The sequence below is a fragment of the Propithecus coquereli genome, unplaced genomic scaffold (assembly GCF_000956105.1).
Source record: "Propithecus coquereli isolate 6110/MARCELLA unplaced genomic scaffold, Pcoq_1.0 Scaffold421, whole genome shotgun sequence".
NCBI classification, from domain to species: domain Eukaryota; kingdom Metazoa; phylum Chordata; class Mammalia; order Primates; family Indriidae; genus Propithecus; species Propithecus coquereli.
The window spans coordinates 180,663-205,105 of NW_012149964.1; positions in this window are offsets into that span (position 1 = coordinate 180,663).

Below are 24,443 nucleotides of genomic sequence, written 5' to 3' on the forward strand. Positions count from 1 at the left end.
AATATGATCTGTACCATATCTATATTTTGTACTGTGTTGAGATCTGCTTTTAGATCTATATATGTTCAATTTTCATAAATGTTCCATGTGTGCTTGAAAAGAATGTGTGCTTCTAAATTATATATGTCAAATTCTGTGCGTGGCTATAGAAAGAAGCATGTTATATGTGTTCTAATAATCTATATACATAAATGTGTATTAATGTTAACATTTTTTTCAATGTTGTACATATATAAATTTATCCTTTCTATCTTGTCAATTTTTGCTTGATACTTTGGACTATGATATTGGATATGCACATGTTCATTGTTGCTATAATTTCTGGCATGTTTTCCTTAATAATTTGCAGTGTCCCTAATGTAAATTCTAATAACGCCACCTGCTCTAAGGCTTACTTGGTCTAATATTAATATAGACACATCAACATATGTTTGTTTACTATTTTCTGGGTTTATCTTCTTCATATCTTTCAATATTTCTCTCACCTATGTTTTGGGGTGTCTCTTATGAACAACATAAAGCTGTATATTTTTAACCAATATGAGAATCTGTCTTTTAACTACCAAACTTGGTCCCTTCACATATGATTGTTGATATATTTTGCTTCATTTCTACATCTTCCTATAGACCTTGTATTTTTTTTCATGCCCCTCCCTTTTTCTGACCTATCTTATGTTAATCATATTCTTTTTCTTTCCTTGTCCTTTCTACAAATTTGCAAGTTATATATTCTATTTCTGATAGTGGTTACATGGACACCCAAATATTTCTAACCTTCCTCCCCAAATAAAAGACATTGCAATAATCTTCTCTTCTTATATGTTATTCTTTAGTACTTTTATCTCTATTTAATACTCACAAATTATCTATTATTAAAATTATTTTTATTACATTATATGGGAAATATTTATTGAAATATATTTATATGTTCAGTTTCTTATATTGTGTCTTTCTTATGGGTCCAATTTCTGCCTTTCTGAAGCATATATCTTACCAATTTTTTTAAAGAAATTATCAGTGATAAACACTTCTAGTCTTTTACTAGGATTGTCTTTATTTAATTCTTACTCTTGATTTATGATTTAGATGAGTCTAGAATTATATTAATATTTATTTTTAACCATCAGCCCCATTTCCTCAGTTTCTTCAGGTCTCTGTTTAAATGTCACCTTTTCAGTGACATTTCCCTAACTAATCTGTTTAAACAGCATGTTTCTACCACACCCCACAGTATTCCTTGTCTCCTTAATTAGCACTTATTACCATCAGCATCCTTTATATTCCTTATTTGTTTGTTGCCTGTCTTTTCCCACCAGAATGTAATTTCCATGCACACCTGAACTTTGCTTGTTTTGTTCACTCCTGCATTCCCATAACCTAGAACAGTACTGGGTACATAGTAGGAAATCACTATGTGGTTGTTGAATGAATGACAGAGTTCTGTTTGTGCGATTGAGAAGTCTACTGTAAGTCCAGTTGTTATTCCTTTCCTTTCTGGTTGCTTTTATAATCTCTGTCTTTGGTGTTCTGCATTTTAATTATAGCTTATCTCTAATATATAGCTTTCCTATAACTCTTTATTATAGCTCCGTTTTCTCCTTTGGGACTTTTATGTGATTCCTAAATGTGAGAATGTATGTCTTATTAAATTCTGGTAATATCTCAGATATTATCCCTTCAAAATATTGTCTTTCCCCCATCTTTGTCTTTACTCCTTCTAGAACTCCTATGAGATGTATACTGGATCCACTAATTCAGTTCCCCATGTCTCTTAATGTATTTTTCATATGTTCTCTTTATTTATCTCTGTAATGAATTTTGGCAATTACCTAAGAATGGAATGTTTTCCATTCCATAAATTTTCTGTGTCTAATCTGTTGTTTATACAATCCACTTTTATTTGTACTACAATCACTGTATTTTTCATTTTTTAAAATTTATTTTTGAGATCTCCTTTTACATAGTGATGTTTATTTTTATATTACATCCTTTATTAGTATATCCTTAATTCTTTAAAGTATACTTTTTTTGTAGTTTCTATAATATTGATCTCGAGAGTCTGATCCTGCTGTTGGTTATATTGGATGACTCTTCATCATAGTGGATTATTTTCTTATTTGTTATATAATTTTTCATCCTAACCTCATATCTAATAGGTAATTTTCTGTGATAACCCTTTGCTACATGAACTGAGAGTGTGTATCCCAGAGTGGTTTAGTATTTGCGTCTTTCAAGTACCCCATAGATATAATGTGGCATAGTTTTGCTAATATCCCAGCTTAGGATTTCCTGTATCATGTATATAATGTGTATTTTGACCCACAAACCTCATGTGCTGTAGGCCCATGTTCTTAGTCTCAAAGACTGACAAGGCTCCATGTTGTTGTCTTCTGATATTGAGTGGATTTCTTCTATTTTTTAAATTGATACAAAATATTTGTACATATTTATGGGATATATGTGATATTTGTCCTAAACATTTTACATCATGCTACACTTTGAAAATTATAACATTTCTAAGGCACACTAAAAAAAGTCCTGCCATACTCCACACTCTAGTTGAACTCTGAGGCTGGGCATTGTGGCTCACTTGTGTAATCCCAGGCAGAGGCAGGAGGATTGCTTTAGCCCAGGAGTTCAAGACCAGCCTAGGCAACATAGGGAGACCTCTCCTCTACAGCAGATTTTTAAAAAAAACATTAGCTGGTCGTGGTGGCGCAAGACTATAGACCCAGCTTCTAAGGAGGCTGAGGCAGGAGGATTGCTTGAGCCCAGGAATTTGAGGTTGCAGTGATGCCACTTGTACTCTGGCCTGGGTAATACAGTGAGAGAAGGAAGCGAAGAAGGGAGGAGCAGGGTTAAGGGAGGGCGGAGAGAGAAAGAGAAATAAAGGAGCTCTGGTTTCAGTTTACATGGAAATCTATGTTCTAATTTATACCTTATGAACGGACAAGCCCTGCCTTTTCATCATGTGGGGCCATTAAAACCTTCAAACTCTATGGTTATTATAACGCATATTCCTCCTTCCCCACCCCCATCCAATGGTGGCTGTAGTGTTATCTTAAATTGTTATTTTAAATTCTGGTCATCAGTTTATAGGGTTTTTGTTGTTGTTCTTCCCTTGTCCTTTTTGTTTTTTTCTGAGCCCAACCATGTATTTAAAATAAGAATTTTTTTTATTTGGTATTTCCATGTATTTACAATGAGAAGGTTTTTGATTAATTTCATTTAAAATTGTTGGTACAATAAGTTATCCCTTCTTCTTTAACCCACTCTAATCTTCTCCCATCAGTATCACTGCATTCTAATTGCTTTTAGAAAATGTAACAATTGGTTAGACTAGGCTATGCTACAGTAGCAAACAATTTCAAAATTTCAGTACCTTGTCTACAACAAACATGTATTTTTTCTGCACATTACATGTTGGTTGCAGGTCAGCTGAGATTCTACATCATCCTCTCTTCACTTCTAGATTCAGATTAAAGGGAAAACCCCTATGGGAAATAGTATCATTCCTATGGAACAAGAAAAGGAGGAGGTATATGCTTCTTCTCATACCTGTGGTGTGTGAATGTTTGGTCCCCCACCCCACAGGGAGGAGCCATAGGAGGGACTGTAATTAGAAACAGCTAATATTTTGAAAAGTAACTTAATATCCCACTGTGTAAAACACCAGATTATAAACAGTCTCTGTTGCTAGTTCTCATAGATGTGTTTTAGTCCTTTTCTTGGTCAATTTGTCATCATTATTTGACATAGGACACAACTCCCTACTTCTTAAAGCAGTTTATTCACATGGCTTTCTTCAGTCTCTACGTTTTTGATTTTACTTTAGTAATCAGTGTATATGTGACATAACTGGTAGGATCTAACACTGTAAAGGTGACCACATTTTAAAAATCTCTTATATTAAACAAAAACATAAACCTATCTTTATTGTTCTAAGAAAAACACACCCAATTTTCTTTTTTAATGTTTGATCAATGAATTTAGAAACATTTCTAATTCGCTAATGATTCATTAGTGAATCATTTATACTAACGTCTGACTTTTAAAAAAATATTTTTAGGGACTGACTTTTACCAGGGAAACAAAAACTTTTCAAAGTGTTTAGCCCTATGTTAAAAGAGGTGTAGATAATCTTAATCCATCTTCATTTGTCTTTTTAATTTAATAACAGGCATTATATTAGCAGCATATTAGAAATCATCACTTAAGGTGGTTTCTTCTTCTGGTCCTCCAGTAAGCATAAGCTCAGGGTGAGTTAAATAGTTTTATAACTGTAAAAAATATAACTTTGGAAAAGTCAGAAGCACTGGGTTATATATCTTATTTGACCAGATACACAAAAGAGTTCTTTCAAAATGCATTTATGTAAAATAGTGCATTTGGAGTTTACAGGGCTCATAAACTAGTATAATTTGGCATGATTTAATCACACCATCACAAGCTAGAAAAATATTTCTCTTTTCATGATGTTTTACTAAATAAATACTCTCTTATTCCCAGAGATTCTGACATCTTGGAGAACCTCTCTGAAATATCAACAACAATATCTGGTTGATATTTTAAGGCCAAAAATATTACTTCTCAGAAAAATATAGGATAGATATCTTTGAAATAAAAATTATCACCATTACCAATTACAGCAAATTTTATCCCCTTTCTTCTCTGATTTCCATATTGCTAAAATGAAGGAGTTGGGTTAGATGATCTCTAAAGCCTTTTTCAGCCATTTCTGCTTTTACTAGCTATAAATGTCCAATGACTTTTATCATTAGTTTTTAAAAGTGAATTCGTATTTGGCTATGAGTGGAACTATTATTCTTCCCAAATGATATGCCCCAGATTTTCTTTCCTGGAGTCACTCCCTGGTGGTCAGCCTCCATGGGAATAGTATAATCATTGTGGCCTGAAAATGTTATTTGATTGCCTAGTTTACAACCAATAACATGACTGCACAGAATGAAGCACTCTCTTCATGAAGATGTTAGTTTTATACATTTAAAAAACTTGAGACACAATGCACATGAGAGATGAAATATGTCATCAGATGAGTACTGACCTGAATGTCAGGGGATCTACTTCTTGTTTTGCCACTGACTATTATGTGACTCAATCAAGTCAATAACTGCAATTAAATTGGTAGAGGGTGCATTATTTGAGAAGTATTTTTTAGTTCCAAAATTATGCATAGACTATGTTACACAGTGGCTCCCATCTTTATGTTGGCAAAGTCAGGAAAACAAAATGGGAAAGGTTAAATTTAATCAAAGATTTGGACACAGACTTCTATGGCACTTATATCTCCAGTCTTCTGGGATTTCTGAGACCCCACATTTCACTCAAGTTTGTTTCATTTAATCCCCTGGTACTTTCAAAACATTTTAGTTATTTTCTGCTTTACATAAGTACCATAATGACTAATGTTTTATATGTTCACTAGGAAAGACTTCTCATTCCGTTCTGGATTTTTGATTGATTTACATTCACTTAGATCTTCTTTTATTTTTGTTTAGACTTTATAATAAACTGTTTAGATTGCTTTTGATTGGTATAATCCATAAATTTTATCTGAATCTGGCAAGCAAGTTTAGACCAGCTGTGAACTGATTAGCTTTCAACATTTTGCTTCCCTCACAGCTGCCTGTGACAGAGGCACAGCTGTAATTATGATTAGTGATGAGGTGAAGGTAGAGAATTGTTAGGGAAATTTCAGGCATTATGAGGATGCCTGATGAAGCTATTTCCTGTAGAAGCTTGAAAATAAGGAATGCCAGGAAATCCAGTGACGAACGAATATATATATATATATACACATATATGTAGAGAGAGAGAGAGAGAGAGAGAGAGCGCGAGCGCACAACACTTTTAAAACCTAGTTCACGCTACTAAGACACTCGTATCAGATGAGGAATTACATGTTCATAGAGCAATACCTCCGTTTGGTGCATCTTCCAGGAAAGCTGTTTTTGAAATTGATTGTAAACTCAAGGAAATGATTACCAATGGACATTATCACTCTTATCGGCAATGATATTTTTAATGTTGTCATTCATGGCTGTATTGAAATTCCAGGTTGAAAAATTTTAGTTGGTCATTGTTGAATTGTTATTTTATTAATTCCAAGCATCCCTAAGCTTTTCAAAGTTTTTGTCTTTTAATATTTTTAACATGCTCATAATGAAAAAAGCTATAGGGGCAAAGTATATATTTATGTAACAAGAAGGTTTGGCTGCCTCACTATAAGGGGAACAGTTTTCTGCATGTTCATAATCATTTTACCTCTTAAGAAAACCAGGAGAAAGTAGTGTACAGTAATGGCACTAGCTCCAATGGCAGGCTGCCTAAGTTCACATCTTAGTTTCGTTATTTACTGGCTATGTGACTTTCACAAACTGCCAACCCCTTTTCCTATTCTCAGTTTTCTATTCTGTAAAATGGTCATACTAATGTAGCATATACTTAATGAGGTCATTGGAAATAGATGAGTTAATGCTTTAAAATAACTTAGATAATAAATTAGATAATAATGTGTTATATTGGGGCTCAGGCCACACCACCCAAAAATACGGCTGTAATAGATCAGAATATGCCACAGCAATATACACTTCTTTGGCATATTTTGAGCTGGTTATTTTGAGAAACTGCAGACACAGGAGTACCTCTGAAAACCTACCCTTATGTAAAATAAATTTACATCTATGAAAGAAATTCTCATTAGTAAAAAGTATCTGTATCAGGAAGAGAGTGGTTCCAGAACTTTTATCACCTGAGAGATTTTTATCTGCATAACCAGGCAACCTTTATTAACCATATATATCCTCCCTTCACCCTCCCATAATTTGTCTCTACTCCTCACTCCCCCTACCCCAAAAACCATAAGTCCCTATTCCTTTCTGTGGCTCAGGATGCTATACAAACTTCAATCTTCAATCACTGGGCCCTTCTTCTTCATCATCATCTTCTTTTTTTTTTTTTTTTTGAGACAGATTCTTGCCATTGCCCACGCTGAAGTGTAGTGGTGTAATCATAGCTCACTATAACCTCAGACATTTTAGCTCAAGCAATTCTCCTGCCTCAGTCTCCCGAGTAGCTAGGACTAGCTGGGCATGGTGGCAAATGTCTGTAATTAAAAAAAATATAGAGACAGGGTAATATTCTGTGGGATTCCCACATATATGCATGTAATTAAAATGTTTTTTTTCTTCCTGTCAATCTGTCTTGTGTCAATTTAATTTGTAGACAAGCCAAAGAACCTAGGAGGGTTGATGGAAGCCATCTGTTCCTCCCTTACAGTTACAATAGACTTGAACACATTGTTACAATTATTTATAGAACAAAATATTTTGCAAGCCAGTACTGCTCTTCTGCTTATTGGGCATTATTTAATACATGAAAATTCTAGCAAGACAAAAGAATTTAGGCAGACACTACACCAATCACTCCTATAATACTGTTGGGGCTCAGAAAATGATATCCCAAAGTATGGCACTTTGACATGTCGAGTACTTTGAACTAAAGAGACAGCCTCAAAACCAAGGTGTCCCTGTCTCTTGCCCCTCTGCCTCTCCAAAGAACAGGGTGGGGCTTTCTCTGGACTAAGGGAAGATCCTCCAGAAGGAATGCAATTGTCTTGGGCCTCACCTCTTTATAATCTCATCAAACAGAGAACATTAACTCAAAGGAAAGAAGACGAGAGGTGACACCACATCCAGAGCCTAGACAAACTTTGTTCCAAGCTATTGTCTATTTTTGGACCCATTCATATGCCCTACAAACCATTTAGTCTCCCCTTAAAACTGTTTACATCTCCGATTTCCTTTTCTCCTATAAAGAGGGTATATAAACTTCAACCATCTTGCCCTTCTTTGAGTTTCATACTGTGTGTGACTCCCGTGCGCTTGCATGTTAATAAATTTGTATGCCTTTTCTTCTGTTAATCTATTGTCAGTTTGTTTTATAGACTCAAATTATTGAAACTTCAGGGGGCAGAAGGAAAGTAACATTTGCCCCAACAATAATAAATAAATACATCTGTGACTTTAGGTGAAAATACAAGGTTTTATTGCAGCCTTATTCTTTTTTTGGATGGAAAGGTTTGACATTAGATCACCTTCTCAAATTAATAATAGACATACTTCTTCTAGTTACAGGGTGGGAGTGGGAAGATTTGAAAGTTGAGCTCTAAATACAAAAGAGGTGAAGGGAGATAAAAGTTGAGCTCTAAATACAAAAGAGGTGAAGGTAGATAAAAGTTGAGCTCTAAATACAAAAGCTAATCCTAAGAGTATTCAGATTGTGGGAATTGAAGTTTTGTGGGTATAGCCAAAGCTAGTTAATATTAATTTTATTTAAGCCACTAAAACTCAATAAAATCATTTTATAATACATGAGACAAATATGTCTAACTTATATTGACTGGCAGAGAATTCTGTCATATGTGTGTGTTCTGAAAGCATTTAGATTAAATATTATTTATGGTACAAAATAGCTCTGCTTTTAAATTAAGTTAAATAAACAGTTCATTAACTTACATGGTTTTGCCTTTGAAGGTACCCCAAATAGCAAAGCAATGTCATGGGTGGACAGGAGCAAGGATTTCAAATTGTAGCATTAAACTGACTGTGGGAAAACGCCTCCCCTTGGTTGATTTCATTTTTAGGTTGTGGACAATCAGGCTACTTATGAGAAAGCACTATTTATAGCAAGGGTCCCTAACCTATGGTGAGTTTTATAATTATTTCATTATATATTACAACATAATAATAATAGAAATAAAGTACACAATAAATGTAATGTGCTTGAATCATCCTGAAACCATACCCTCTCCTCCCTGGTCTGTAAAAAAATTGTTTTCCATGAAAATGGTCCCTGGTGCCAAAAAGGTTGGGGAGAACTGATTTATAGTTTAAAAAAATCCCACTGTAAGCAAATAGATGTGATATTACCCCTTGATAGCATTAAACGCAATGTTGTGCCATAAAAATTCCTGAATGTAAGCAAATTTCTAAGCAAGCAAAATAAACTACCCCAGAGAGAGTAGAGACAGGGTAACTTTATTCCGAAGCATTCACCATTTCAAATATCAACCATTTTGGAAGTTTGACGTGAAGTGGAACACACTGTATGGGGGAGGGGCACGCTTGCAGCCCTGGCTTGGGCGGGCAAATAGCATTACATGTAACCAAAATGTTTGTACCCCCATAATATCCTGAATAAAGAAAAAAAATAAAAAATAGAAAAATTACAAACTCATGTTGCTAGTGTAGTGCTTTAAATAAATTTATGCTACGTACATGCACATGGAACCACTGTTCTTCAAGTATGCAATGCAAGTATGTGTACAAGTCACAAAATGTATGCGTTGTATGTATGCATTTTGGAAAATAGCTGCTAACTTTATAAATGGATTGTTTTATTATTTATTGCATGTACTTTGACAAAATGAATGGTAGCCTAGGATTTTTCTTTTCATTTATTTTTAGAAGACAATAGTTGAAAAATGGCTTTCCTCAAAGAATATGTCTACTAAATCAAACCATTAATGAGGCCATACCACCATTTTCACCTTAGCTCTCATATGTGGCAATTGAATTATGTGGATTACAACTTTTAGACATGCTGCCACAATTCATCTGCCATAAGGTATGATTTAGGGAGTGATTTTTTAAGTGTGGACTGTTAATATATGTCTCTTGGCTGTGTAAATATTACATGTTATCAGGTTACCCGTAATTTGCCATCAGTTTAGTCAACAAGTTTTTGTTGGACAACTTCTATGTTTGCAAAATTGTACTGAGTGCAGATTGTGGAACAAAGAATAGGAAAAAGATAAAGAAGTATACAGTTTTTTCTTTGCTGTTAAACATCTTCCAACCCAAATACAAATATATGGATATATGTAATACCAAGTGTGGTAGGAAGAATTCTAAGATAGCCCCTCATTAGGTTCTCCTCCTGGTGCTACTGCTCTGATTATGTAACATGGCAAAAAAGATTTTTCAGATGTAATTGAGATTACTAATCAGCTGACTGTAAAATGGGGATATTATTGAGGTGAGCCTAGCCTAATAACACAAGTCCTTTAAAAGCAGAAAGTTTTCTCTGAATAGTAGCAGAAGAGGATTCAAAGGACATGGGAAATAAAGGCACTACTGATGACTTGAAGATGGAGGTATCCAAATGGAGAAGACCTGAGAGCAGCATCCTATTGCTGATTGACAGCCAGCAAGTAAACGGGAACAGTAGTCTACAGCCACGTGGAAGTTGATTATGGCAACCATTCAAGTGAACTAGGAAGAGGACCCTGAGGCACATATGAGAATGCAGCCCCAACTGACACTTGGATTTCTGCCATGAAAAACCCTGAGGAGAGAATATTGTGTAAAAGTAGGCAAGTGTAGCTGTAGAATGGTGGACCAGAAGAGAAAACTGGACAGGATCATGCAGGGACCTATAGACTATGGTAAATCAAAGAAGATTGTTTGTTATTTTTGCTTTATAAAGCAAGGGAGTGATGTAATCAAATTTACCTTATGAAATGGTGATTGAGTTTGCTGGGTAGAATATGGACTGGGTATGGGTAAGGGGGGATGGTGGGTTGAAAAAGAAATTATTTTCGAACTATTATAACAGACTAAGCAGGGGTTGATAGTAGCTTGGCCCAGGGTTATAATATTAGATACCCATGGAAATCGTAAGATAATGATTGTGTATTAAGTAGCTAAGCAGTAAAATATATCTTGTAAGAAATGTATAAATAGGACAATGTAAGGTATTATATTCTTTTAAGGTTTTGAGGGACATGCTTCATGGAGAAAGTTGCATTTAAAGTGGTTCCGCAAAGATTTGGATTTGATTTTAACATGTAGACATTTAGGGAATCAATATGAGGCCAGTTCTCAAATTTGGCAGCATATTGGATTATTAAGGTGCTTTAGAAATACTGACAGAGTTTCTGATTTAATTGGTTTGGGTGCTAGCTAGGCATTGGGATTTTTAAAAATCTCCTTAAGTATTTTCAATGTGTAAGTAGGGCTGAGAATCATTCCTCCAGGCAGAAGGAACACTATGAACGAAGGCATGGAATGGAATGAGTTTATTGAAGAGTAATTCCATCTGGTTAAAACTGAGGAAATATGGGAAACTAATGGATACAAGGTTGTAAAGCAGGGATTTCAAGTTGGCATCATACAGGCACATTGTAGCCCTAGGCATATTTTGTTTGACCAGCAAAGTAGGGCTTTTTGAAAAAAAATTATTTGAGTTTTTTGGTTCATTTAATTTGAACATATTCAGGTAAGCCTTTACTGTCTAGTTAGTCACAGGTCTGATCACTCCTTATTGTTTTGTGGCTGGCTTGGCTTAATTCACACATGCATGTTATGTCTTTGGTTCCTGTATGTATTTAATTTGGCCATTTCTGTAAGATATCTTTGGAAAAGATTGTGAGGGCCTGAGGAGTTTGTCCTTAGTTTTATAGACAAAGGGTGGCTACTGAAGATTTTAGAGCAGGAAAACATTAATTTGTCTATATTATTTATTTTTATTTCAACATATTACAGGGGTACAAATGTTTAGGTTACATATATTGCCTATGTCCCACCCGAGTCAGAGCTTCAAGCGTGTCCATCTCCCAGACAGTGCACACCACAACCATTAAATGTGAATATACCCATCCCCTCCTCCCCCTCCCACCTGCCTGACATCCAGTGAATGTTACTACTATATGTGCACTTAAGTGTTGGTCAGTTAAGTCAATTAATACCAATTTGATGGTGAGTACATACGGTGCTTGTTTTTACATTCTTGTGATACTTCACTTAGTACAACAGGTTCCAGCTCTATCCAGGATAACACAAGAGGTGCTAGATCACCATTGTTTCTTTGTGGCTGAGTAGAACTCCATGGTATACATATACCACATTTTATTAATCCATTCACGTATTGATGGGCACTTGGGTTGTCTCCACATCTTTGCAATTGTGAATCGTGCTTCTATAAACATTCGAGTGCAGATGTCTTTTTTATAGAATGTCTTTTGTTCCTTTGGGTAGGTGCCCAGTAATGGGATTACTGGATCAAATGTAGTTCTACCTATATCTCTTTGGGGTATCTCCATATTACTTTCCACAGAAGTTGTACTAGTTTGCAGTCCCACCAGCAGTGTATGAATGTCCTGTCTCTCCGCATCCATGCCAACATTTATTGTTTTGGTACTTTTTGATAAAGGTCATTCTCACTGGAGACAAATGATATCTCATTGTTGTTTTGATTTGCATTTCCCTGATGATTAGAGATGTTGAGCATTTTTTCATATGTTTGCTGGCCATTAGTCTATCTTCTTTTGAAAAGTTTCTGTTCATGTCCTTTTCCCACTTTTTGATAGGGTTGTTTGATTTTTTCTTGCTGATTTTCCTGAGTTCTATATAGATTCTAGTTATCATCCCTTTATTGGATATGTAGCATGTGAATATTTTCTCCCATTCTGTAGGTTATCTGTTTACTATCATGACAGTTTCCTTGGCTGTGCAGAAGATTTTTAATTTGATCAGGTCTCATTTATTTATTTTTTTTGTTGCTTTGATTGCCTTTGGGCAATAAATTCTTCTTCATAAATTCTTTGTGGGCAATGCCTAGGGCAATGCCTATAAGAGTTTTTCCAACATTTTCTCGTAGAATTCTTATAGTTTCATGCCTTAGGTTTAAGTCCATTGTCCACCGTGAGTTGATTTTTGTGAGAGGTGATACGTACGGATCCTGTTTCAGTCTTCGTATGGAACCAGAGAAAACCCTGAATAGCAAAAGAAATCTTAAGCAAAAAGTACAAGTTGGGAGGCATCAATTTAACAGACTTCAAGCTATACTACAAGGGTATAGTAACAAAAACAGCATGATACTGACACAAGAACAGAAACATAGACCAATGGAACAGAACTGAGAACCCAGATATAAAACCATCCTCATATAGCCATTTCATCTTTGACAGAGCAGACAAAAACATATACTGGGGAAAAGAATCCTTATTCAATTAATGGTGCTGGGAAAACTGGATAGCCTCATGTAGAAGACTGAAACAGGATCTTCACCTATCACCTCTCACAAATAATTTGGCTATATTATTTAAGATAGATTGGAATGGAAAGAGGAAGGAAGCAGAGAGACAAGTTAGAAAACTATTCCAGTAGTCTAGACAGAAAGTAATTCAAGACTGAATCAAAGGTTATTTAATAGTAATATAAAGGAAAATATAGATTCAGAAATATTTATGGGATATAATGACTTATAGTTTGGGAAGGAGAATAATGGATAGTGGGTTGGGGCTTATTGGACAAGACCCAACTTTTGTTTCTTTTGTGAGTTTTTATTTCATTTACTTTAGTAAAACTGTACAGACATGTTTAAGGATTGAACACTCATGGATGAGATGATAGAAAAAAAATGTTTGGCTGATGTTCACACAAAACCCCTGGGAATGGGCTTGAAAGGGTTGAAGCAGCAGTTGCTGTACCACATTCAACCAGGTTAAAGAATAAATATCTGTTAATTATCTGTATGTGCTAGACACTGGGATAGACTCTGAAGAATCGGTGGTAAAATAGGCAATCATGCTTCTTATCCTGATGAAGCCTAGAGTCTAGAGGATACATATATTAAATTAATAAATGAGTAAGTATATGCTTATAAAGTGGGATAAAATGTTATGATTAAAAAACCCACAATATGATGTGGGAGAATATAATGGAGGAAATCAAATTTATTTGGGGGATCAAAGAAATATCCCTCTAAGGGTGGGTGTGGTGGCTCATGCCTGTAATCCCAGCACTTCGGGAGGTGGAGGCTAGAGGGTTGCTTGAGGCCAGAAGTTTGAGACCAGCCTGGGCAACATATTGAGACCCTATCTCTACAAAAAATTTTTTAAAAATAGCCAGGCATGGTGATGACCACCTCTAGTCCTAGCTACTAGAGAGGCTGAAGCAGAAAGATCCCTTGAGCCCAAGAGTTCAAGGTTGCAGTGAGCTATGATTGTGCCACTGCACTCCAGCCTGGGTGACAGAGTAAGACAATGAGAAAGAAAGAAAGAAAGAAAGAAAAGAAAGGAAGGAAGGAAGGAAGAAAATCCCTGTAAAGACTGATGATTGATAGGTGATAAAAGAGTGAGCCATGTGCAGAGAGGAAGAAAGAGCATTATAAGGAAGAGAGGGAGCAGCTTATACAAAGACCCTGAGACAAGGGAAGACTTGCCTAAAAGAAGGTTAGTGTGGCTGCAGAACAGTGAACAAGGAGAATGGTGAGAGAGAAAACTGGACAAGATCACACAGGGGCCATATTTGTAAAAAACAATATTCAGATTACATTGGTAAGTCCAATAAGGTGGTTTATTTATCTGTTTGGTTTTGAAAACATGGTAGGGATGTGATCAAATTTGTATTGTAAAATTATAATTCTGATCTCTATGTGGAGAATGAATTGGGTGGGAATAAGAGGTGGAGAATGGAAAAAGAAATTACTTCAGACTATTTCAATAGTCCAGGCAGGAGCTGATAGTGACTTGGACCAGGGGGCTAATATTAGAGATAGTAAAATTCGGACAAGTTTAAGATATATTTTTATAGTAGATTCGATAGGAATTGATAACAGATTAAGTGAGGGGAGTGTGAGAGAGAAAAGATTTAAGGGTGAGTCCCAGTAAACTGGTTTACGTAACAGGGAGGAAGCCATTTACTGTGATGGGCAAGCATGAAGGAGGCTTAACATTCTGGGAGAAGAGATAATGAATTCAGCTTTGGACATATTAAGGTTGAGATTTCCATCGATATTGAAGTGGTGTTGTCAAGAAAGGAATTTGATGTATGAGTCTGGGGTCAGAAGAGATTTTTGTAGTCGATAACAAAATTCTTCCTTCCTTTTATCATAAACCTGTCCAAGTTCCCCCCATAATCTCTTCCTTAGTGGTCTGCATTCTCACTTCTCTGTAATGTGTAACACTGGACTGCTCTCTTCTGGAAACTTCTCTTGTATCCTCAATATTGCAGCAATCTGTTTCTCTTCTTGTTTCTCTTTTGGTTTCCTTCTTTGAAGTTAAAAACAATTCTCATTATAAAAAATATAACTTTTAAAAACCCTATGGAAGTATAGAGAATAAAATGTACAAATTACCTTCATGTACCTCTTAGAGGGCATATACTTCCAGAATTTTTTACGTATCTATAAACATATAGATTAATAAGGAAAACAAAATTTTAAATAAGATACTTCTTATCTCAGTTTGGCTGGGACTCTAAAGTATACAACAACAGATGCCAAGTACCCCTACATTCTAAAGTGTGGTGCATACAATCTATGCAGGACCGGCAGAATGATCTCTTCACCCACTTTAAGACTTTATAAAGGAAGATCAAGAATTCATTAATCATTTAAACAATTTGGTTGAGAATATTTTGTTAAAGAATTAGAGTGTTGAGGCATTTTCCTCCTCAAGTCAGAAGACCTTTAAGATGTCCACTCAGAGAAGTGTCTTCTAGAATTTGGGGAATGAGGGAACTGGAACTTGCTTCACTACTAAAAATCCTAAAGGCAAGTGGCTACTAGAAGTGGACTGCTTGGCAGCAGAACAAATTGACAAGTCTACATTGGGAGTGAACAGTATTTCTTCCAGTGGTCGAAATTTCTACCAGATTTGAACTCTAAAAGAGACTCTGCTCAACAGGACTACCCGATGAATGAGGTGACCCCAGTAGAGAAAGGTTGGTAACATAGTGCTAGAAGTCACAGATGGAGAGGGAATGCTGAGTCATAAACAAGCCAAAGGAAGGCATTACCTATTATTGGAAAACTGTAGTAAGAGGTCCCCAGAGGAAAATAGGGATCACCAAAAACCCTACATACATACCCATGTGAGAGCATACCAGCATATTAGTATTCACTGGCCAGGGGCCCCAGTGCTAGATTATAACTGTATGACTCAAGTAAGAATTTCTCTGCTTCTGGAGGGGTCAGAGCAAGCAAAGGGACCAGATGAGAAGGTAAGCACAGAGGAGGATAACCACGTCTCTTTCCCACTGCATGTCTCCCAGCTCTATTAGTTTTCTATTGCTGGCATATTACCACAAACTTAATGGCTTAAAATGATGCAAATTTATTAACTCAGACTTCTGTAGGTCTGAAGTCCAGGAACAGCATAGTTAAGCTGGTTCCTCTGCTTAGAAACAACCAGAAATAAAAGAATTCGGCCAAGCAGAATTCCTCTCTGGAAATTCAAAGGAAAAAATCCTCTAGGCTCATTCAAGTTGATAGCTGAATGCAATTCCATGAGGCTGTGGGACTAAGGTCCTCATTTCCTTGCTGGCTTTTGGTTGGAAGTCATTCTAAGCTACTGGAGGTCTCTGGCATTCCCTGGCTACTTGTCTCCTTCAATGCCACCAACAGCGAATGGAGGCACTCTCATGCTTGAAACATCTCTGACTCTTCTGTCTTATCTCCTCCAGCACAACTCTTCTGTATCTTGCTTTCCTCTCTGCTTTAAAGGGCCTCCGTGATTACATTAGGCCCACCTGGATAATCTGTGCTACTCTATCTTAAGGTGAATTGATTAGCAACCTCAATTCCATCTGCAAAGTCTCTTCATAGCAGTAGATTACTTTAACTGAGTAACCGGGGGACAGGAATATTTTAAGATTAATGTATATGGAAGTACTTTTAAAAATATAAAGGATTTTTTAAATGCAAAAAACATTGATTTTTACCTTAACCAAACCATGACTTATCAGCTGCAAAATAATTTAATTAAAATTATCATTAATGCAGAAAAGTCCAGACAAGCTGAATCACTGTTTTATATACAGTAAAATACATTTTTGAAGTTATGTGAGAGCTAGTGGTAACATCATTTGCATTTGTGATAACTGTTAAATTTGCTTTGGGTAATTTCTATTTGATTTTAAAAACCTGTTTCTTTATAATGCTTCTTCAGAACAGCATATAGATTGAAATTTGAGTGAAGAATCATTTTCCTGGTAATGCATCCAATAGAAATTCAGCAGTTTTTCGAATTATGCAAAATTCATCTTGATTGATTTTCCAATATTTTCAGTTCAGCAAATTACACATTTTTTATCAAACGAAAAAATGTGAACTATACACTTCTGGTTAATTTTCTTTAGCATATCTTATCAATATGCTGTGTAAGGTCAATAAATGAACAGGCTTTTTTCAGAGTCTCCTAAATTTTTTAAAGTTAAATAATACACAATTCGTGAGGAAAACATCTTAAAAAATCTCTAATAAATCTCTAAGCACAATAAGTTGAGTTCTCTTAGCATCTCTACATATTATTTTTAGACCATGTCTATGGACATATATATTTTTTAACAATTTAGTTGAAAATCAGTCTGTAGTAGGCTAAATAGTGGTCCCCAATGATGTTCAGTTTATAATCATTGGAATCTACAAACATTATCTTATATGGCTAACACTTGGTGGATGATTAAGGACATTTCAATGTGGAGATCATCCTGAATTATCTGGGAAAGCCTTAAATGCTATCACAAGTGTCCTTATACAGAGGAAACAGAAGGAGATTGATGACTGGTAGAAGAAGAAAAGGCAACGTGACCACTGAGGCAGATATTGGAGTGATGTAGCCACAAGCCAAGAAATGCCAGCAGCCAGTAAGAGTTGAAAGAAACAAAGAATGGATCCTTCTCTAGAGACTTTGGAAGGACTGTGGCCCTATCTACATGTGACTTTAGACCAATTAAAATGATTTCTGGCTTCTAACCTTCGAAACTATAAGAGAACAAATTTCTGTTGTTGTAAACCACCCAGTTTGTAGTAACTTGTGCAGCAGCAATAGGAAATAATACAAATTTATGTACCATACAATAGATTCATATAAAATATACAATTCTATGGCTTTTAGTATATTCACAGAGTTGTGCATCCATCACCACAATCAATTTTGGAACATATATATGTATATAATTTTTAGAGCAGTTTTGGGTTCATAGCAAAATTGAGCAGAAGATACACAGGTTTCTCATTTACCCCCTGCCTCCACATATGCATAGACTCCCACACTATCCAAATCCTGCACCAGAATTGTACATTCATTACAATTGATAAACCTACATTGACACATCATTATCACCCAAAGTCCATAGCTTACATAGTGTTCAGTCTTGGTGTTGTACATTCTATGGGTTTGGACAAATGTATAATGACATGTATTCACCATTATGTTATAGTATCACCCAGAGTATTTTCACTCCTCTAAAAATCCTCTGTGCTCTACTTATTCATCCCTCCCTCCTCACCAACCCTGGCAACCACTGATCCTTTTACTGTTTCCATAGTTTTACCTTTTCCAGAATGCCATACAGTTGGAATCACACAGTATGTAGCCTTTTCAGATTGCGTCCATTCATTTAAAAACATGCATTTAAGGCTCCTCCATGTCTTTTCATGGCTTGATAGCTCATTTCTTTTTAGCACTGAATAATATTCCATTATCTGGATTCACCTACTGAAGGACATCATTATTGCTTTCAATTTTTGGTAATTATGAATAAAACTGGTATAACATGTGTGTGCAGGTTTCTGTGTGGATGAAAGTTTTCAACTCCTTTGGGTAGATACCCAGGAGCACGATTGCTGGAACAAATGGTAGAGTATGTTTAGCTTTGTAAGAAACTGCCAAAGTATCTTCCAAAGTGGCTGTACCGTTTTGCATTCCCAAGCAACGAATGAGAGCTTCCATTGCTCCACAACCCCACCAGTGTTTGGTGTTTCATTGTTCTGGATTTTGACTATTCTAATAGGTGTGTAGTGGCATCTCGTTGTTTTAATTTACAATTCCTTACTAACACATGATATTGAGTATCTTTTTATATGCTTATTTGCCATCTGTATATCTTCTTTAATAAAGTGTTCATGTTTGTTGCCTAATTTTCAATCATGTTGTTCATTTTCTTATTGTTGAGATTTAAGAGTTCTTTGTATATTTTGGATAACAGTCATTCTTCTGGCATGTCTTTTGCATATAATATCTCCCAGTCTGTGGCTCATCCTATCATTGTCTCTTGACAGTGCTTTTCACAGAGTGAAAGTTTTTAATTTTAATGAAATCCAGCTTATCAATTATTTATTTCATGAATTGTGACTTTGGTGTTTTATTTAAAAAGTTATTGTCATACCTAAGGTCATTTAACTTTTCCTCATCTTTATCTTCTAGGAGTTTTATAGTTTCGTGTTTTACATTTAAGTCAATGATCTATTTTGAGTTCATTTTTGTGATGGATATAAGGTTTGTGTCTAAATTCATGTTTTGCCTATTGGTGTCCAGTTTAAAAATAGAACTACCATATGATCCAGCAATCCCACATCTGTGGATATATCTGAAAAAAATGAAATTAATATCTCAAAGAGATATCTACACTCCCACATTCATGGCAGCATTATTCACAATAGCCAAGACATGGAAACAACCTATGTTTCCATCAATGGAAAAATGTATAAAGAAAATGTGGGGTATATGTATACTGTTATTCAGCTACGTAAAAAGAAAATCCTGCCATGTGTAACAACATATATGAATTTAAGGCATTATGCTATGCAAAATGAGACAGAGAAAGGCAAATATTGTATGATCTCACTTATATTTAGAATATAAAAATTCAAACTCATGAAAACCGTAGAATGGAGGTTAGCAGAAACTGGGGGATGAGGGAAACGTGAAGATGTTAGTGAAAGGGTATAAACTTTCAGTATCAGAGGAGTAAGTTCTGGAGATTTAAAATGACTCTGGTTAATAATAGTGTATAATATATACTTGAAATTTGCTAAGAGAGTAGATCTTAAATGTTCTTGCCACAAAACCAAAAGTTAACTATGTGAGGTGATAGATGTATTAACTATCTTTCTCGATTGTGGTAATCATTTCACAGCATGTATGTATTTCAAATCATCATGTTATACACCTTAAATTTATCCCATTTTTTATCAGTTATACTTCAATAAAGCTGGGAAAAAAACAATTCTTAGAGAAACAAAGATACTATTTTTTCTACCACAAGCTTAATATATCAGAAGAATAAGAAAAATCAAAGTTTTAATTTTACCTTTACTTATTCCTTCTCCAGTGCTCTTCCTTTATGTACATTTGAGTCTCTATACATCAATTTCCTTCTCTCTAAAGAACTTCTTTTAACATTTCTTGTAAGGCAGGTCTACTGGAAACAAATGCCCTCAATTTTTGTTTGTCCAAGAAAGTCTATTCCTCCTTGACATTTGAACAATAATTTTTCTGGGTTCAGGATTCTAGTTTGGTGTGATTTTTTTTCTCTCAACATCTTAAACATCTTAAAAGTTTATACCCTTTCACTTTTACCCATTTCACTCTAGTCTCTGCTTGCTTGCATTGTTTCTGAGGTGGAGTTGGATGTAATTCTTATCTTTGCTCTATAGTTGAGGGGATTTTCCTCTGGCTTCCTTCAAGATTTTTTTCTTTACCTTTGATTTTCTGTAGTTTGCATATGATATACTTAAATGTAATTTTTTGTGACATTTATCCTACTCAGTGTTCTCTGAGCTTCCCGGATCTGTGGTTTAGTATTTGATATTAATTTGGAGAAAATTCTTAGTAATTATTGCTTCAAATATTTTCTGTTCCTTTCTCACTTCTTCTCCTTCTGCTATTCCCATTACATTTATGTTATACCTTCTATAATTGTCCCACGGTTATAGGATATTTTGTTCAGTTTTTTTCAGTCTTGTTTTTTCTTTGATTTTCCATTTTGGCCATTTCTATTGACATACCTTCAAGCTTAGAAATTCTTTTCTCAGCCATGTCCAGTCTACTAATGAGCCTATCAAAAGCGTCTTCATTTCTGTTACACTGTTTTTGATCTACAGCATTTCTTTTTGAGTCTTTCTTAGAATTTCCTTCTGTCTGCTTACATTGCCCATCTGTTCTTGCATGCTGTCTACTTTTTCCATCAAAGCCCTTAGAATATTAATCAGAGTTGCTCTCAATTTCCAGTCTAATAATTCCAACACTCCTGCCTTATCTGGGTCTGGTTCTGTTTCTTGCTCTGTCTTATCAAACTGTTTTTTTAAAAAACCTTTTCATGAGCCTTGTAATTTGTTGTTGTTGTTGTTGTTGAAAGGTATACACAATATACTGGGTAAAAGGAACTGCTGTAAATAGGCCTTTAGTAGTGTGGTAAGATGTGAGAGGAGGAGAAGCTTTTAATAGTCCTATGATTAAGTCTTAGTCTTTTAGTGAGCTTGTGCCTCTGGACTGTAAACTTCACAAGTGCTTCTTGGTTCCACCGTCCTTTACCCCTTAGGAAGACCGGGTGGCTAGACTGGGCTAGACTTGGGTGGAAGTTTAGAGGGCACTGGAGTTAGATATTTCCCTTCTACTCCATGAAAGGCTAGAGCTGACTGGAGTTAATTTATTTCCTTTCCCTCAGGTCATTTAGGCTCTGATAAAATCCTAATAGTTTAGGCTCTGATAAAATAAATTATCTTGAGGGCAAGCTTTATCAAAAAGAACAGAATGCTCTGGCATACTTCTGAATGGTTAATTTCCTCCTCCCTCTTCTGGGAGCATGAGGGGATTTTTCTTCGATATTCACTGTGAGAATTTGGTCGAGCTTCTGGAGCTTAGATTCACAAAAGTGTGGGCCCCCCCATATGGCTGAGGCCCCCTGGAGATTTTAACTCTCAGAGATTCCACTGAGACTCCAGCAATTTGTAAGTTATAGTTTAGGTTTTCCTACCCTGGTACTGGTTCCTGCAGAGATTAGTGATCACAGGTAAGTTGCTCTCTGTATTCTCCTATCTGTCTGCCTAATTTTTACGGCAGCAGTTTGTCCTCTGATGTTACCATTCTGATGAATCAAAGAAAAGTTGTTGATTTTTCAGTTTGTTCAACTTTTTACTTGTTTGAATGGAGTCATGACTTCCAAGCTCTTATATGGCATACCAGAAAGTGAAAGTCAATTTTAGAACATTTTCATTACTCCCAAAAGAAATCCAACACCTATTAGCTATCACCAAACCTCTATCCCATCCTCAGCCCTAGGCAACCACTAATCTACTTTCTCTTTTTGTACATTTTCTTATTCTGACCATTTTATATGAATGTAATTTTAAAATATTTGACCTTTTTTGCTGCTTACCTTCACTTAGCACTAATGTTTTCAAGGTTCATCCCCTTGTAGCATATATCTGTACTGAATTTCTTTTTAACTGAGTAACATTACGTTGTATGGATATCCACATTTTGCTTATCCATTCATTAGGTGATTGTCACTTGGGTTGTTACCACTTTGGGGCTAATGTAAATAATGCTGCTATGAACATTTGTGTATAAGTTTTTGTGTAGCCATATATATTTCTCTTTAATATATACCTGGGAGTGGAATTGAAGGATTATATAGTAACTTTATGTTTCATAGTTTTATGAGCTACTCAGTTGTTTTCCAAACTGCCTGCACCAGTTTACTTTTCCACCAGCACTGTAGGAGAGTTTCAGTTTCTCAAAATCTTCACTGACACTTCTTATTATCTGTCTTTTTGATTATAGATTATAGCATCCTGGAGGTTATGAAGTGTTATCTCCTTATGGTTATGATTTGCATTTAATCTGACAGATACTGATGCTAAATATCTTTTTATGTGCTTTTTGGCCATTTGTATATCTTCTTTGGAAAAATGTGTGTTCAGATATTTTGTCCATTTGAAAAATTGGGTTATTTTTCTTCTTATTGGGTTATTTTCTTCTTATTGAGTTATTTAATATGTTCTAGACACAAATTCCTTACATACCTATTTTTCTCATAACTCAAACAGGTATATTCTTTTATAGATTGTTAATTATTAATTTGATAAGTGGCATTATATTTTTATGAAATCAATTTATTTTACCACATATAACCTTTCTTTTCTTCTACTATGTTTATATTTATTTTAATTGCTTTCACTTATAAATATTATTCAGTGAGTCTCCCATTAAGATATCGTTCATTGATCTGATTTCCGTGTTAAAATGCAATGCATGTTCATGGTAGAAAATTTAAAGACCCGTAAAAATTATAAAATAAATTCATAATACTACCACATAGAGGTTAATCACTATTTACTTTTTGAGGGGTTTTTAATGATTTTTTTCTTGGTACATATAATGAAATGGGAGAATATTAATTTTATTAGATTGGCATCAGAATTTTTTGGCTTGGTGGATGAATGGGTAAATTGTCTTTATCCGGGAAAACAACTGGGTGTAGGTATTTTCCTGAGAGGTGAGAGAGAGAAGTTAGAAGGGAGGGGAGGGAGAAGCGAGAGAGAGAGAGAGATTTTAAGAATGGTAATTCTTAATGTTCCATTTGAATGTGTTTGTGAAATGAAATTAAACTTTGCTTCCATTTCTCCTTGAATTTTTACTAAAGTCTATTAAACCCTATAACCCATAAAAAGATTTTTATGAACGTTTTTTCTTTTGAAGTAAAAGAAAGGTCTTAGTTTCACATATGGATCAATATAGCATATGTGTAAGCAGAAACCTAGAAAAGAAGGCAAACAAAGGAATATAGCCTTCTTAGGAACTTTCTGGAATTTCAGGAAGGGCTTTGTACTTCCAAAGGCTGGAGTATTGGGAGTTTGCACTGATTTTATAGAAATTGTTGAGGGGCAGTGAGGTCATCAGCTGATACTGTATTGTGTATATGTAATTTATTTTAAATCAAACATATGGCTATGTAACCCACTTTTTTCACATAAAACATATAGTTAACATTTTCACATATTTTCAAATGTTTTGGAAATATGATTTTAAACGAATGTATAATTCTCCATCATTTTAAATATCATGAGTTATTTAACCAGTATCTGTTATTTGAAATTAGGGTGTTTCCATTTGTTATTGGAATTTAAATTATTTCCATTTGTTTCAACTCTGTTCTTGTGTTGCTCATAGTCTATAACCACTAGGAATTTGTATTAGTGGCATTCAGACTTAATTAGCAGCTCTCTGTTCAATCCAGACACACCACAGAAAAGCCACAGGATATAGAAACATCTGTATACTTCCAGTATCTGAGATGCTTCTGATGATGCACTTAAGATAAAATATGTAAATAAAGGACTTATTTTTCCACTTTAAATAAATATTGTGCCATCATGTGAGCATATTTTTCTTTCCATAAGCTTTTTTTTAATGTCAAGGGTGATTTAAATAAAATTTATCATTTTGAACAATCAGGATTGCTTTGATTTTATGAGAGGAACAAATATTAGGATGCCATTTAAAAATATATATATGTTTCTATGACATCAAGTTCTCTTCTTTCCTTGGAAGATATTTTCCTCTCTAGTAAATGATCGTTAGAGTACAATATTATATATCACAATTTAAAGGAAAAAAATCTTCAAATTAA